We start from the raw sequence: 14247 nt of genomic DNA on the forward strand, positions 1-14247 counted from the left end.
GGAGGGCGACCGGGGGTGACAGGCAGACAGACAGGCTCAATGCCCAGCCAGCTGTGACCACAAGACTGTCTCAGGGGACATCTCGGGACAGCTCAGGTGGCCCGATCCCCAGAGGTTCACATGCTTCCTACCCCCGAGCTCCGGGGTCTGCTGACGGTGCCAAATTATCGGAAGTAAAGGCCGCAGACCCCAAAATGAAAGGGAAGTGGAGGGGCGGCCGCCGTGGGCTGCCCACAAGAGGGGCGTCGAGTCAAGGGGCAGGGCCAACCAGGGGCAGCCATGCCGCCCCCCCGGGGAGCACCCCCTATTTTCCCAGCTGAGGTGCTCGGAATGTGGGGGCTTGTGAAGGGGGAACCCAGGATGCATCAGGACAGGAGTGTGAAGATGAAGAAACAAACGCCAGTTCAATCGGAGCGGGGAGGGCCTGCAGGGGGAGCCCTCGCGCCCCACCGCTGCGGTCACGTCAATCACACTCCACAGGAAGAGACTGCTGCACCTGCAGCACAGGGCGCCCTCGGGCTCCAAGGATGCCCGCGCCTCCAGGTCGCTCCGTGTGGACAGCAGCGAGCAACTCAAACAACTCTCGTCTCGGCGCAGCTAAGAGCCCCCTGGAGGCCTCCACCCCTCCGCCCGTGAGAAGCCCAGGTTGCCATTTTTCAGTTCACCTTGCCGGTTACATCGTAGCAGCAGAGGTGGAAGGAAGACACGAGACCGGTTAATCAGTTAATAGCTCTGAGCAGAGAAGCAGCCAAGACTGATAACATCCTGACCGTGTGTGCGGACTTGACGCTGACCACCAGCCCACCGCATCCTGCCCGTCCCAGAGGGCCGCCACCCCCTCCTCGGGCTCTGCGCCTACCCCAGAGCTGCCCCCTCCTCACCGGCTCCCCACCCCACCCCCTCTATCTACAGCCCAGGTAAATGCTTTCAAAACAGCCTACATCTTTCTTTCCAAAACTGTTCGCATGAAAGAGCCGTCAAGTCCAGGACGGGGCGGTTTGTCTCCCCCTGGCCCTGCTGCTAGTGGCCAAGACCTCGCGCCCCAGGACCCGGTCTTTTCCTGACCAGCACGTGACTCAGAAAAACTTCGGTCATTAAACTTTATAACAACCTCAGTATTTCTGGTTATAGCTGTGTCTGTTCCCTGGTTCCCTCCGACCAGTCACCACACCAGCCTGATCCTCCAATGAGCTAAGTACTGTCTGGATTTTTATTAAAGCTTTACTGAGTGTAATCGACATACAGAACCTGTGCACAGTCCGGCTGGTGTTGCTCAGTGGTTGAGCATCGACCCTGCACCAAGAGGTCGCCGGTTCGATTCCCGGTCAGGGCACATGCCCAGGTTGTGGGCTCGATCCCCAGTGGGGGGCAAGCAGGAGGCGGCCAATAGATGTTCTCTCTCATCGATGTTTCTATCTCTCTCTCCCTCTCCCTTCCTCTTCCTCTCTCTCTAAAATCAATAAAGGAAAAAAATTCAAAACCTGTGCACAGATAATGGAAACAATTTGATGAGTTTGAACAGGTGCTCATTTTTATATCCGTGTGAAAGGCATAATTTTACCCCTTTTTGAAAATTATCGTTTAACATTATTTCATATGTCTGGTCACTTGCTTTATTTAGTCATTTATTTATTTTTTATTATTACTGCTTTTTAATCCTCACCCGAGGATATTTTTCCATTTATCTTCAGGTAGAGTGGGAGGGAGGGAGGGAAATAAAGAGATGACCTGACCAGGGCCAGGACCGAACCACAACCGAGGTACATGCCCTTGACCAGAACCGAACCCGAGACTCTGGTCCGCGGGCCGACGCTCTAACCACTGAGATAAACCGGCCTGGGCTATTTTTTATTTTTTAATCCTCATCCGAGGATATGTTTATTGATTTTTATAAAGAGGAAAAGAGAGAGAGAGGGAAACATCAATCTGAGGAGAAATATCGATTGGATGCCACTCATAGACCCCAACCAGGGACTGAACCTGCAACCTAGGCACGTGGCCTGGCAGGGAACCAACCTCGAGACCTTTCAGCGTAAAGGACACTGCAGTCACTGAGCCACACTGGCCAGGGCTGCTTCTTTGATGTCGCACACAAAACGTCCTCGAAAATGACGCCAGCACCCTTTTGAAAAGTTGCCGGATGATGTGATTTTCTTCCCCTGACAGACAACCTGAGCATTTTGCCTGGCTTCCCACAGGACTCTTCTTCCTTAATATGCATTAATTTACCAAAATATGTCTCGGGCGTGGTCATTCTGGGTCAATTTTCCTGAGTATGGGACGTGTCTCTTCAATGTAAGTTTTAGATCTTTTTATACCAGGTGAGTTGTCTTGGATTTTATTTTGGGGGCTTTCTTTCTCTCTTTTTCTTTATTGATTTTAGAGAGAGATGGAAACATCGATGAGAGAGAACATTGATTGGCTGCCTCCTGCATGCCCCCCACTGGGGATCAGGCCCACAACCTGGGCATGTGTCCTGACCGGGAATCAAACCGGTGACCTCTAGGTGCAGGGTCGATGCTCAGCCACTGAGCTACACCAGCCGGGATTTGGGGGCTTTCTTTTTTGTTTGTTCCAGGAGCCCCAATTATACACATGCTGGCTTCCTCTCTTTCTTTTTAAACACCTTGATTGAGACATAATTTCCATAATGAGACAATTATAAAATTCACCCATTTTAAACATGCAATTCAACATTTTTTAGTGTATTTACAAAGTTGTACCACCATACTAGCACCACAATCCGAACTTTGAACATTGGCATCACCCCCAAAAGAAACCACACAGCTATCAGCAGTCCAGTGCCCGGCAACCACGGACCCACGTCCCATGTCCGGGGTCCCCGGTCTGGACACCGCGGGGCACGGAACCCAGTGCGCCTTCTGTGATGGCGATTTCATTTCGCACAGCGTTTCAGGGTCTCTCCATGCTGCAGTGTGTCCGATGCTCAGCGGTTAGGGCACATGCCTGCGGACTAAGTCGCGGGTTCGATTCCAGTCAAGGGCACAAGGCCCGGTCGGGGTTGTGTAGGAGGCAACCAGTCGATGTGTCTCTCCCTCCCTCCCTGCCACTCTATCTGAAGAGAAATGGAAAAGTATCCTTGGGTGAGAATTTATTTGTTTCTTTGTTTGTTTTATTCCTCACCTGAGGATATTTTTCTACTTATCAGATAGAAAGAGAGGGAAGAAGGGAGAGAGAGAAAGAGAGAAACATCATCGACTGGGTGCCTCCCACACGACCCGACCCGACCAGGGCCAGGGACGAACCGCAACCGAGGTACATGCCCTTGACCAGAATCGAACCCACAACACTTCGGTTGGCGGGCCAACACTCTAACCTTGGAGCCAAACCGGCCAGGGCCTTGGGTGAAGATTTAAAAATATGTAGAGCCCTGGCCAGTTTGGCTCCGTGGTTAGAGCTTCGGCCCATGGACCAGAGAGACCCAGTTTCGGTTCCCACTAAGGACGCGTACCTCGGTTGCAGTTCGTCCCTGGCCCCGGTTGGGGTCATGTGAGTGGCAGCCACTCAATGTGACTCTCTCACATTGATGTCTCTCTCTCCCTTCCTCCCTCTCTCCCTCCTGCTCTATCTGAGGATAAATGAAAAAATAAATGTCCTCGGGTGAGGATATATATATATATATATATATATGGATTAAATAAATAAATAACAAATCAATAAATATGCCATATTTTGTGTATCAGTTAATGGACATTAGGGTTGTTTCCACTTTCTGAACATCCGTGGACAGGCCTCATTTCAGATTCTGTGGCACATACCTAGGACGTGCTGGGCACCTGCCGGGCTGTTTCCACAGCGGCCAGTGTCCCTGGCAGCGAGCGAGGGTCTCACCTTCTCACACCCCCCAGCGCTCCCCGTCCCCACCTTCTGTCGTCCCCACGCTGCGTGCGAGCGGCGTCTCCTCGCAGCTTCACAGCTGGCTGCCCACAGGGAGAAGCTGCCGGTGATCTCTGCCAGCTTCCACACCTGCTCGGGGACCTTCCCACACCTGCTCAAGGACCTTCTCACACCTGCCTGGGGACCTTCCCACACCTGCCTGGGGACCTTCCCACACCTGCCAGGGGACCTTCCCACACCTGCCTGGCGACCTTCCCACACCTGCTTGGGGACCTTCCCACACCTGCCTGGGGACCTTCCCACACCTGCTCAAGGACCTTCTCACACCTGCCTGGGGACCTTCCCACACCTGCTTGGGGACCTTCCCACACCTGCTTGGGGACCTTCCCACACCTGCCCGGGGACCTTCCCACACCTGCCAGGGGACCTTCCCACACCTGCCTGGCGACCTTCCCACACCTGCTTGGGGACCTTCCCACACCTGCCTGGGGACCTTCCCACACCTGCCAGGGGACCTTCCCACACCTGCCTGGGGTCCTTCCCACACCTACTCAGGGGACCTTCCCACACCTGCCCGGGGACCTTCCCACACCTGCTTGGGGACCTTCCCACACCTGCTCGGGGACTCTCCTATTGCTCATTCTGCCCCTCACCCTTCCAGAAGGTCCCCTGGTGCTGTCTACTCTCCCTCTGCTTCAACCCTCATTTCCAACACGGGCTGTGTTTTCTCTGGAATCTCTACGTTCTCTCGGCCCCGGTCTCGGTTTCTAATCCCGAATGGTATTTTGTACTGTGTCGTAGTCTTATTGTGAAGTATCAGGTTGTATCCCACCCCACCCCCCCAGCCAAGGACATTGTCACTGATTTTTAGAGAGAAAGGAGCGGGGGACAACGCTGTGAGAGAGAACCACCAGTCGGCGGCACCCCCATGTGCCCCGACAGGGAACCAGGGACCGAACCCACAACCCAGCCATGTGCCCCCAGCAGGAATCGAACCGGAGACCTTCCCGTGTCCGGGACAACGCTCCAGCCTGCTGAGCCGCCAGCCCGGGCATCGCACCCTGTCTTCGTCCTGTGACAGCCGCCCCCAGGCTGGCTCGCAGCCCTGGTCCCCACCACTGTAAGTCAGGCTGGCGGAGTGACCAGAGCCCACGTGACGCCGCTGACTTCTGGGTCGTGACAGGTCCTGGAGCCTCCCCTGGATTCCTTGGGGCCCCACCCCGGGGAGAGCAGGCCACCGGGTCGTGAGGACACCCAAGCGGCGGCGTCATGAAGACACGGGGAGGACTGGGCGCCCACCCTGAGTCAGATGCTTCGGAAGCAGATCCGGGGCCCCAGTCCAGTGTGCAGATGGCGGCACCCCAAGCACACACCTGGCCCCACAAACACAGTCTCCCGAAGAGCTGCTCCACATGCCAGCCCACGGGGACCCTGCCACAGTGTCGGTGGCCGTCCTAAACCAGTGAGCATGGGTGCTGGTCAGGACAGACCCCGCCACTCCTGGTCGGTCCTTCTCCCGGACAACCTCCGTGCGGGTCTGCTCTCGGCTCGTTCCATATGAAATTGCGTTTCCTGTGCTGTGGGGTGGGCTCCAGGCCGCCTTCCAGCTCACGCTGCCGTGGGGGCCCCGGTGCCACCTCCTCTGGGCTTGTTCCCCACCTTGCGGCTGTCCCTGAAGTCGGGGTGCACTGGCACCTTCTCCTGGGGAGCCCTGGCGGGTTGGCTCTGAGAGCCTAGGTCCCTCCTGGCCACTGCTCCTGCCTTTGAGGGAATTCCTGCTGATTCCACCGGATGCCCAGCTGCTTCCTCCTGCCCGAGGTCGCCGGGCTGCAGGCTGGCGGTGTGTCCGTCCCTGCACCAGCGAGGTCGCCGGTCTGCGGGCTGGTGGCGTGTCCCTGCACCAGCGAGGTCGCCGGTCTGCGGGCTGGTGGCGTGTCCCTGCACCAGCCGGTCTACGGGCTGGCGGCGTGTCCCTGCACCAGCGAGGTCGATGGTCTGTGGGCTGGCGGCGTGTCCCTGCACCAGCGAGGTCGCCGGTCTGAGGGCTGGCGGCGTGTCCCTGCACCAGCGAGGTCACCGGTCTGCAGGCTGGTGGCGTGTCCCTGCACCAGCGAGGTCACCGGTCTGCAGGCTAGCGGTGTGTCCGTCCCTGCACCAGCAGAGGCGCACGGGTACCTGGCTCACTGCGCATGGAGGGCGGGCGCTTCGGCGCTGCCATCCCGGTGTCTGTGGGGAGGCTCAGCCCTGGGCCACCCTGCCCCCCACCCCCGAATCAGTTACAGTGTTTGAATGACTCAGAGCAACAATGTCTCAGGCTCAGGACCGGAACCAGGAGCTCAGCCATGGTGGTAAATGGGCAGAATTAGGGGGAAACCACTTGAAGACCGTGTAGACTTCTTACACGTGTGTCTGCATAAAGTCTATATAATTAAACCCACCCCTGCCCCCTTCCACCCGGGATGGACGGAGGGGAAGTTCTCACCGTGGCTGGTCCTTCGTGGCTGGTCCTTCGCAGGCCTGACCACCCGGTGCGCCCCGGGGGCGTTCTCGGGAACGGGCTCACAGTCCCGGACGCCTGAGGAACGCAGTGACTTACGAAGCAAACAGCTATGTGGACACGTCACCAGAGAGTGTCGGCTCATGGTAGGGGATAAGCAAGCTTTTCCATCGGTGAACTCATGGTGGCAAGCGACCTCAGGGTGACCGGACGGGACGTCTGCCGGGGTTCCTGCTGCCCTCGCTGCTCTGCCCCGTGGCCCGCGTTCTCCGTGGGGGCACCACGTTGAGGGCGGGGGGCAGTGAGAACGAAGCTGTGACCTTTCCACCCTGGCTGGTGGGCTCAGTGGTTAGTGTCAGCCCAAGGACCAACGCGTCTCGGGTTGGAGGCCTGGTCCAGGACACATACCTGAGTTGCGGTTCCATCTCTGGCCCGGTCGGGGTGCATGTAGGAGGCACACAATCAGCGTGTCTCTCTCTCTGCCCCTCCCTCCCCACTCGCTCTAAAAATCAATGGAGAAATATCCGTGGGTAAAGGGAGTTCACAGACGCCCTGAATTCCGTGCTCAGCGGTTCCAGCTCGGAGCCAGTGTGGGGTTCACACGTGAGTAGACAGGTTTTTCGGGGCCCTGTGTGTGCTGGGGACAGTCCTGCCCCTGGTTCCTGGCAGCTGAGTGGCAACCGGACTTGACAGACACTCTAGGTCCGCAGCTGCTCCCCCAGCGCCCGGCTCCTCCTCATGCGCCCGTCCTGCATCCCAGACACGGACAACCTGGGTTCTCTTCTTTTATTATTTTTTAATCCTCACCCGAGGACATTATTTTCCATTTTTTGTTCAGATAGAGTGGGAGGGAGAGAGAGAGAGAGAGAAACATTGACGTGAAAGGGACACATTGAGTGGCTGCCACCTGCACAACCCAACCAGGGCCGGGGACAAACCACAACCGAGGTACATGCCCTTAGCGGGAACCGAACCCGGGTCTCTCCGGACCGCAGGCCGACGCTCTAACCGCTGAGCCAAACCGGCCAGGGCCTGGGTTCTCTTCTTTCGGAGGAATCCTCTCTCTTTCTGGACGCCTTTCGATTTTTTTTGTTGTTGTTGTTAATATTCAGAAACAAAAACACACCTGACTGTCCCCCGACTTCTTCCACGGGTACCTCCTGAGCCCTGTGAGTTCTTCCAACGTTGACGAGAGAACTCTGAGAGGCCCTGGACTGATTCCGGCGGAGGGGAGCGAGGAAGCGATGAGAGGCGAAACTGGAGACTCATAACATTCCTGAGGGGAGCTGGAAACTCAGATCACCTGCTGGAGGCTCGGAGCTCACGCCCTGACAGACCGCGTCCTTTTCTGGCCCAATAAACACTTCTTTCAGAAAAGGCTCGGGCCATGGACGTTTCTAGTGAACACTGGGAAATGATTCTCCTTGTTTTCCGATGTTTCCGCCTCCCCTCTGGGACCCTCCATCCCCAAGGTTGGCCCTCGGTCCCCCAGGTCGGTCAGCGTTTCTCGCGTGTTCACTCTCGTCTGTCTCTGGCGGCCTCCCCTGCTCTGTGCCGACTCCTGCCCAGGTGTCCGCGGTGCCCGCCCTGCACCTTATCTCATAACTGACTGACTTGCTTCAACAATTAGTCTTTGATTTTATGGGTCCCTGAGTCCACCCTTCCCTGATTCCTGCGGCTTCCCTTGTTGCTTGGGGAGGGGCCTGTCAGCCATGAATCTGAACTGGATGCAAAGGGGTGCCCTGGACAGGGAAGACTGCGCCCCCCCAAAGCTCTGCCTTCTGAAAGGATGTCTCGGACTCAGCAGAGTAGACACCTGTGGCTGGTTAGAGGGGGACCTGCCCCGACAGGGTGCATGAGGTCACCCCCATCCTGATGCAAGCTTGGGGGAGGGAGACAGAAAAGGCGGGGACCCGCTGAGGGGGGCTGGAAGTACCCACTCCTGACCACACGCACTGCACACCCTCTCCTGCCCGTACTCGGCATTTTCCGGGGCAGACCAAGCCTGGAGGGGAGCCAGGACAGGGAGGGGCCCGGCTCTCCAGCTCCGGAAGGCCAAGGTGTTCTCTCCCAACAGGAGCAGGAGCGGAGGCCTCACGGTGCTCCTGTCATCTCGACCCCAGACATCGCCCTCCTGCACCCGGGTTCACTCCCGGTCCTCCAGCAGCTCCAGGGAGACGCCACCTGTCCCCCGGAACCCCACCCCAGGCTGGGCCGTCTTCTCTGAGGCCAGCGCGCTGTGAGCAGGGGGAGACTGAGCTGGCAGAACCGGGGAGGAAAGTCAGAAGGAGGGTGGGAATCCCCACAGGAACCCCCGAGGCAGGGCCATGCCCACCCCGAGGCCCTGTGTCTGTTGTGGGCAGAACTGTGTCCCCCCAAATTCACCTGTTAGAGTCCCAACCCCAATGTGACTGTACTGGGAGCTGGGGCCCCTGGAGTAATAGGGGTTAAATGAGATCAGGCCCGGCCGGTGCTGGTCAGTGGTTGAGTGTCAACTCCTGCACCAAGGGGTCGCTGGTTCGATTCCCAGTCAGGGCACATGCCCAGGTTGTGGGCCAACCCCCAGGGGGGGGCATGCAGGAGGCGGCCAATCAGTGTTCTCTCTCATCGATGTTTCTATCTCTCTCCCTCTCCCTTCCTCTCTCTAAAATCAATTTAAAACACACACACAAACAAACAAACAAAACGATCCTTCTGACCTTTTGGGTTTTAAATGAGGTCAGGGTGCGGTCCCCGCCCTGACAAGGCTGGTGGCCTTGCGAGGAGAGGAAGGGACATCAGAGCGTTCTCTCCACCCCCGTGAAGACAGAGGGACAATGGCATGTGTAGCCCAGGGGGGTCCTCACCAGACCCTCAGGGTGCCGGCACCCCCGGGCGAGCTTCCAGCCTCCAGACTCAGCAGCACATGCCTGTCGCGTTAGCACAGCCGTGATGTCCCGTTGACGGCCCCAGCTGGCTGGGACACCAGGCCTCAGGCCTCACGGGCCCCAGGTCCCCAGGTACTGAATCTCCCACCCCTGACTGCCCGTCAGGCTGGCTGGAGGTGCCATCCCGTGGCCACTGAGGCCCCACTGGACGCTGATCTCTGGCTGACGTCCAGCCAGCAGCTCAGAAAGAAAAGCCTGTGTCCGGTGCCCGGCCCCGGGAATGCAGCCTGCTCCCCCTCCGCCCCCACTGCAGTGCAGCTGCTTCCCCAGGACAAAGGCCTTCTGTCCCTCTGGCCAGGTGACCCTGAGTGGACATGGGAGCTGGAGCAATGGCAGCCTTGGCGGGTGGGCAGCCACAGCAGCTCCCTCGACTCCCTCCTGCTACAGAGACTCCCCCCCTCTTCCCCCCAGGCCCAGCTTGGGGACACCTAGAGAAGGGAGAGGGTTTGCAGTCTCCAACTCCCGCTGGGCTGCAGGGCCTAGGATGAGAATGATCTGGGCACACCCTGCTAAGGGCCCAGCCTGTCCACAACACCTCTCCTCTAGCTTCAAAAGTCGTCTCTCTGAGCACTCGTCATCCACAACACACTGCAGACCAAAGGGGCACGAGGAAACCTTCTGATGTGGTGGGGATGTCCTGTATCTTGTTCAGGGTGTGACTAAATGGATAAGTGATGGATTGGTGGATGGATGTTGCATGGATGACCAAGCAGAGAAATGGATGGATGGATGAATAGTTAGATGACAGATGAATGGATGGATGGGTGGATGGATGTTGGATGGATGGACAGACAGAGGAATGGATGGATGATGGATAGATGGATGAGATGGGTGGATGGATGGATGATGGATGGATGATGAATGGATGGATGATGGGTGGATGGATAAATGGGTGGATGATGGATAGATAAATGGGATGGATGGATGATGGATGGGTGGATGATGGATGGGTGGATGATGGATGGGTGGATGATGGATAGATGGATGGGATGGGTGGATGGATGGGAGGATGATGGACGAATGGGTGGATGATGGATGAGTGGATGATGGATAGATGGATGGGATGGGTGGACGGATGGGTGGATGATGGACGGATGGGTGGATGATGGATAGATGGATGAGATGGGTGGATGGATGGGTGGATGATGGACGGATGGGTGGATGATGGATAGATGGATGGGATGGGTGGATGGATGGGAGGATGATGGATGGATGGGTGGATGATGGATGAATGGATGATGGATAGATGGATGGGATGGGTGGATGGATGGGAGGATGATGGACGGATGGGTGGATGATGGATGAATGGATGATGGATAGATGGATGGGATGGGTGGATGGATGGGTGGATGATGGATGGATGGATGATGGATAGATGGATGGGATGGGTGGACGGATGGGTGGATGATGGACGGATGGGTGGATGATGGATAGATGGATGAGATGGGTGGATGGATGGGTGGATGATGGACGGATGGGTGGATGATGGATAGATAGATGGGATGGATGGATGATGGATGGGTGGATGATGGATGGATGGGTGGATGATGGATGGATGGGTGAATGATGGATGGGTGGATGATGGATAGATAGATGGGATGGATGGATGATGGATGGGTGGATGATGGATGGATGGGTGGATGATGGATGGATGGGTGGATGATGGATGGATGGGTGGATGATGAATAGATGGATGGGTGGATGATGGATGGATGGGTGGATGATGGACGGATGGGTGGATGATGGATGGGTGGATGATGAATAGATGGATGGGATGGGTGGACGGATGGGTGGATGATGGACGGATGGGTGGATGATGGACAGATGGATGGGATGGGTGGACGGATGAGTGGATGATGGATAGATGGATGGGATGGGTGGACGGATGGGTGGATGATGGACGGATGGGTGGATGATGGATAGATGGATGGGATGGGTGGATGGATGGGTGGATGATGGACGGATGGGTGGATGATGGACAGATGGATGGGATGGGTGGACGGATGGGTGGATGATGGATGGTGGATGATAGATGGGTGGATGGATAGATGAGTGGATAGAAAGATAGATGATGAATGGATGGATTGATGTTGGGTTCTGTAAAGGTTTTCACACTAAGTAGTCTTACGTGTCCAATGACAGAGCTGGGTGGAGCAAAGGAAGCGCTGGCCTATAGGAAGACACACACGACCACCCCGCCCAGTTCTGACTCATTTCACTCTCTCCTTTGACCTGTATTTGTAAAGCAGGCATGGTCTGCTGTGCCCCAGACAAGAGGCAGCCCAGGGTGCTGACCTGGGAGGGGGTAACATGACTGGCCTGCAGGCTTCCAAGCCCTGCTGGGACCTCTGACCTCTCAGTCCCAGCACCGAGGAGCTGCTTCCAGACAGCTGGCCACCCTCACGGTCAAGCTCCAGCTCACCAGCATCTCCGGCAGCCTTTCAGGAGCCTCCACAGTCCTGGCACCCCGTCGGCTACACCTCTCCCTCCTGGGACCTGGGAGCCATGGGAACCACACCTCTGCCTGCAGGGAAGGGGCTGGTATCAGGCAGACCCAGTAGCACCTGCAGACACCTAGCCCGCAGCGCCCATGACCCCTCTCTGGGAGAACTGCGCACCTTGCAAGTTCTTTCCCAGCACCTCGCTCTCCTGGCCCCCCCACCTCAGAGACTGTCCAAAAGTGGGGAGGGACCCTGACTGTCCGTGGGAGTCTGTCTCCAGGACTCTTCCAGGGGCTGGGGCATCTCCTCATCAATGGCACCTTCCCCCGAGGGCCCCAGGCATGGCACAGTGAGCCGGCAGGTGTGGGCAGACACGCGCCCGGGGGTTGGGGAGTGGGTGGGAGGACAGTGCTGGCCGGGCCCAGGTGAGAGGGAGGGAGAGGCTAGGCTGACCCCCCCTCCTGACTCAATCCATCAGTTCCTCTTTCTCTCCTCCCCTGCGCCAGGTTGGGTTTCTGACTCTTGCAACCAAAAGGCTCTTGACTTCCTCGTCCCTGGGCAAGAACTACACCCAGTCTCGGGGGTGCCCCTCACCAGGACGGGGCCCAGCCCCGTGGGCACCTCTGCCACTGACTTCCTGCTGACCTTGACACGGGTCAGGCGCAGCCCGGGCTCACCCCGCAGCCCCACCGTAGCCCCAAAACCAAAGCCTGGGGAGGCAAATAAACACGCCTGGGAAGGAGGACCCCATCCCACGTGTGCTCGAGGGGCATGCTGGGAGGACAGGACAGGCTCAGTGCTGGACGGTCAGCGTCTGGATAAGCTTTTACCTGGACAGAAGTCCCCACCGCTAAGAGACACCCAATACTCCATATGTGGGAACACGACCTGGCCTCGGGGAGAGACCTGGGGAGGCTGGGGGTCTGGGCCCATCCACACGTCACCTGACGGGGATCTGCCATAGTCCCAGAGGCTGGAAGACCGTGCAGCCTAGGGTCTGCCCCAGGCAGAGGGTATCCCTGCCCGCGGAGGGGAAGGGGCTGGAATCCACCAGAGCCCCTGCAGAGTGACCCCACGGCCGCCACCCCCGCGGCCCAGGGTGCTGGTTCTCAGGCCGTGGGAATGAGATGCTTGGTTCTCCAAGGGCTCTGCGCCAAGGGGTCCCTGGGAACAGAGATCCGGGCCACCCCCAGTGGGGGAGCGGGGACTGGGGGACGGGCTCCCTGTGCTGTGCTGGAGTGCCTGACTGGGCCAGGTCCCCAGCGGGAGTCCCGGGAGCTCGTAGAGGAGGGGTGCTGTATGGCCTGGTTTTGCAGGGCACTGGACACCCCTCTGTGTTGCCCTGTGTGGCCCCCTGCAGCCATGCCCTCTGCCCTCCCCCAAGGCCTCCTCCTCCGGCCCTCCTCCTCCTCCTCCCAAGGAGACAGATGGCGGTGGAAACAGCCTCCTTCTTCCCAGAGCATGACTCAGACCTCAGCTGCCTCCTCAGCTCCACAGCAGGCCGCAGCCTGCCCTCCCCTCCCCCACCCAGCAGGAGCTCGGGGACTCCCCTGGCCTCCGGATCCACCAGGGAATGCGGGCCAGAGGAGCCCCAACATCTCTGCAGAGCCCCACACCCCTGGTCGGTCACCACCCACACGGCCCCGGCCCCATGGCCCTCAGAGCTCTGGCTTCCGCTCAGCCGCTGGCCTCCCACCCGACAGCGAACAGTAGGGGGCAGTGTGTCCAGGGGCTCCCGTGGGGTCCTGGGTGGGGAGGCGTGGAGGGCATGGGCCTGGTGGCAGGCTGAGCCCTGGTTCTCAGGGACACTGCCCCGGCCCAGGGGAGGGCTGAGTCCAAGGGAAGGAGAGACACAGGAGAAGAAGTTTCCAGAAGCAGAAGGTTCTGCTGCAGGAACCAGGCAGACTGGCCTCCTCCAAGGACCCAGCTCCCCCAGGACACTAACTCCAGACCCATCAACTTGGACCCTTGCTCTGCCCTCCCCAAAGACCCTCCCTCCCTCCCTCCCTCCCTCCCTCCCTTCCTTCCTTCCTTCCTTCCTTCCTTCCTTCCTTTACGTGCCCCTAGCGGGAACTGAACCCAAAACTTTCTGATTCGCAGGCCGATGCTCCAATCACTGAGCAAAACCGGCCAGGGCCCCAAAGACACTCTCAACTTGGGAGGGACCCCGCCAGCATTTCTCGGCCACCGCACCCCTCTTCCCCTCCGCCTCCTGCTGGGCCATGGCCACTGAGCTGCCCCAGGACAAGGGCACACACATGCTCCCCCAGACTCCAGCACAGGAGCAAGGGTAGGCAGGCTGAGCTGATGCCGAGGGGCCGGGCTGCCCTCTCTGCTGGGCACCCTCTCCCAGGGCCTTCCCCACATCCTGGGCAGCGGCCTGAGCTTCCCGTGCAGAGGCCAGAGGCCGACTTCCCACACAGGCATGTCTCACCCCGCCCAGCCCCCACCAGCTCTCCCCCAGAGGGGGTCTTCATGCCACAGTCAGGCCCCTGCCCCTGCTCACAGCCTTCCCACACCCACC

This window comes from Molossus molossus, unplaced genomic scaffold (assembly GCF_014108415.1).
Source record: "Molossus molossus isolate mMolMol1 unplaced genomic scaffold, mMolMol1.p scaffold_m16_p_1, whole genome shotgun sequence".
Taxonomy (NCBI): domain Eukaryota; kingdom Metazoa; phylum Chordata; class Mammalia; order Chiroptera; family Molossidae; genus Molossus; species Molossus molossus.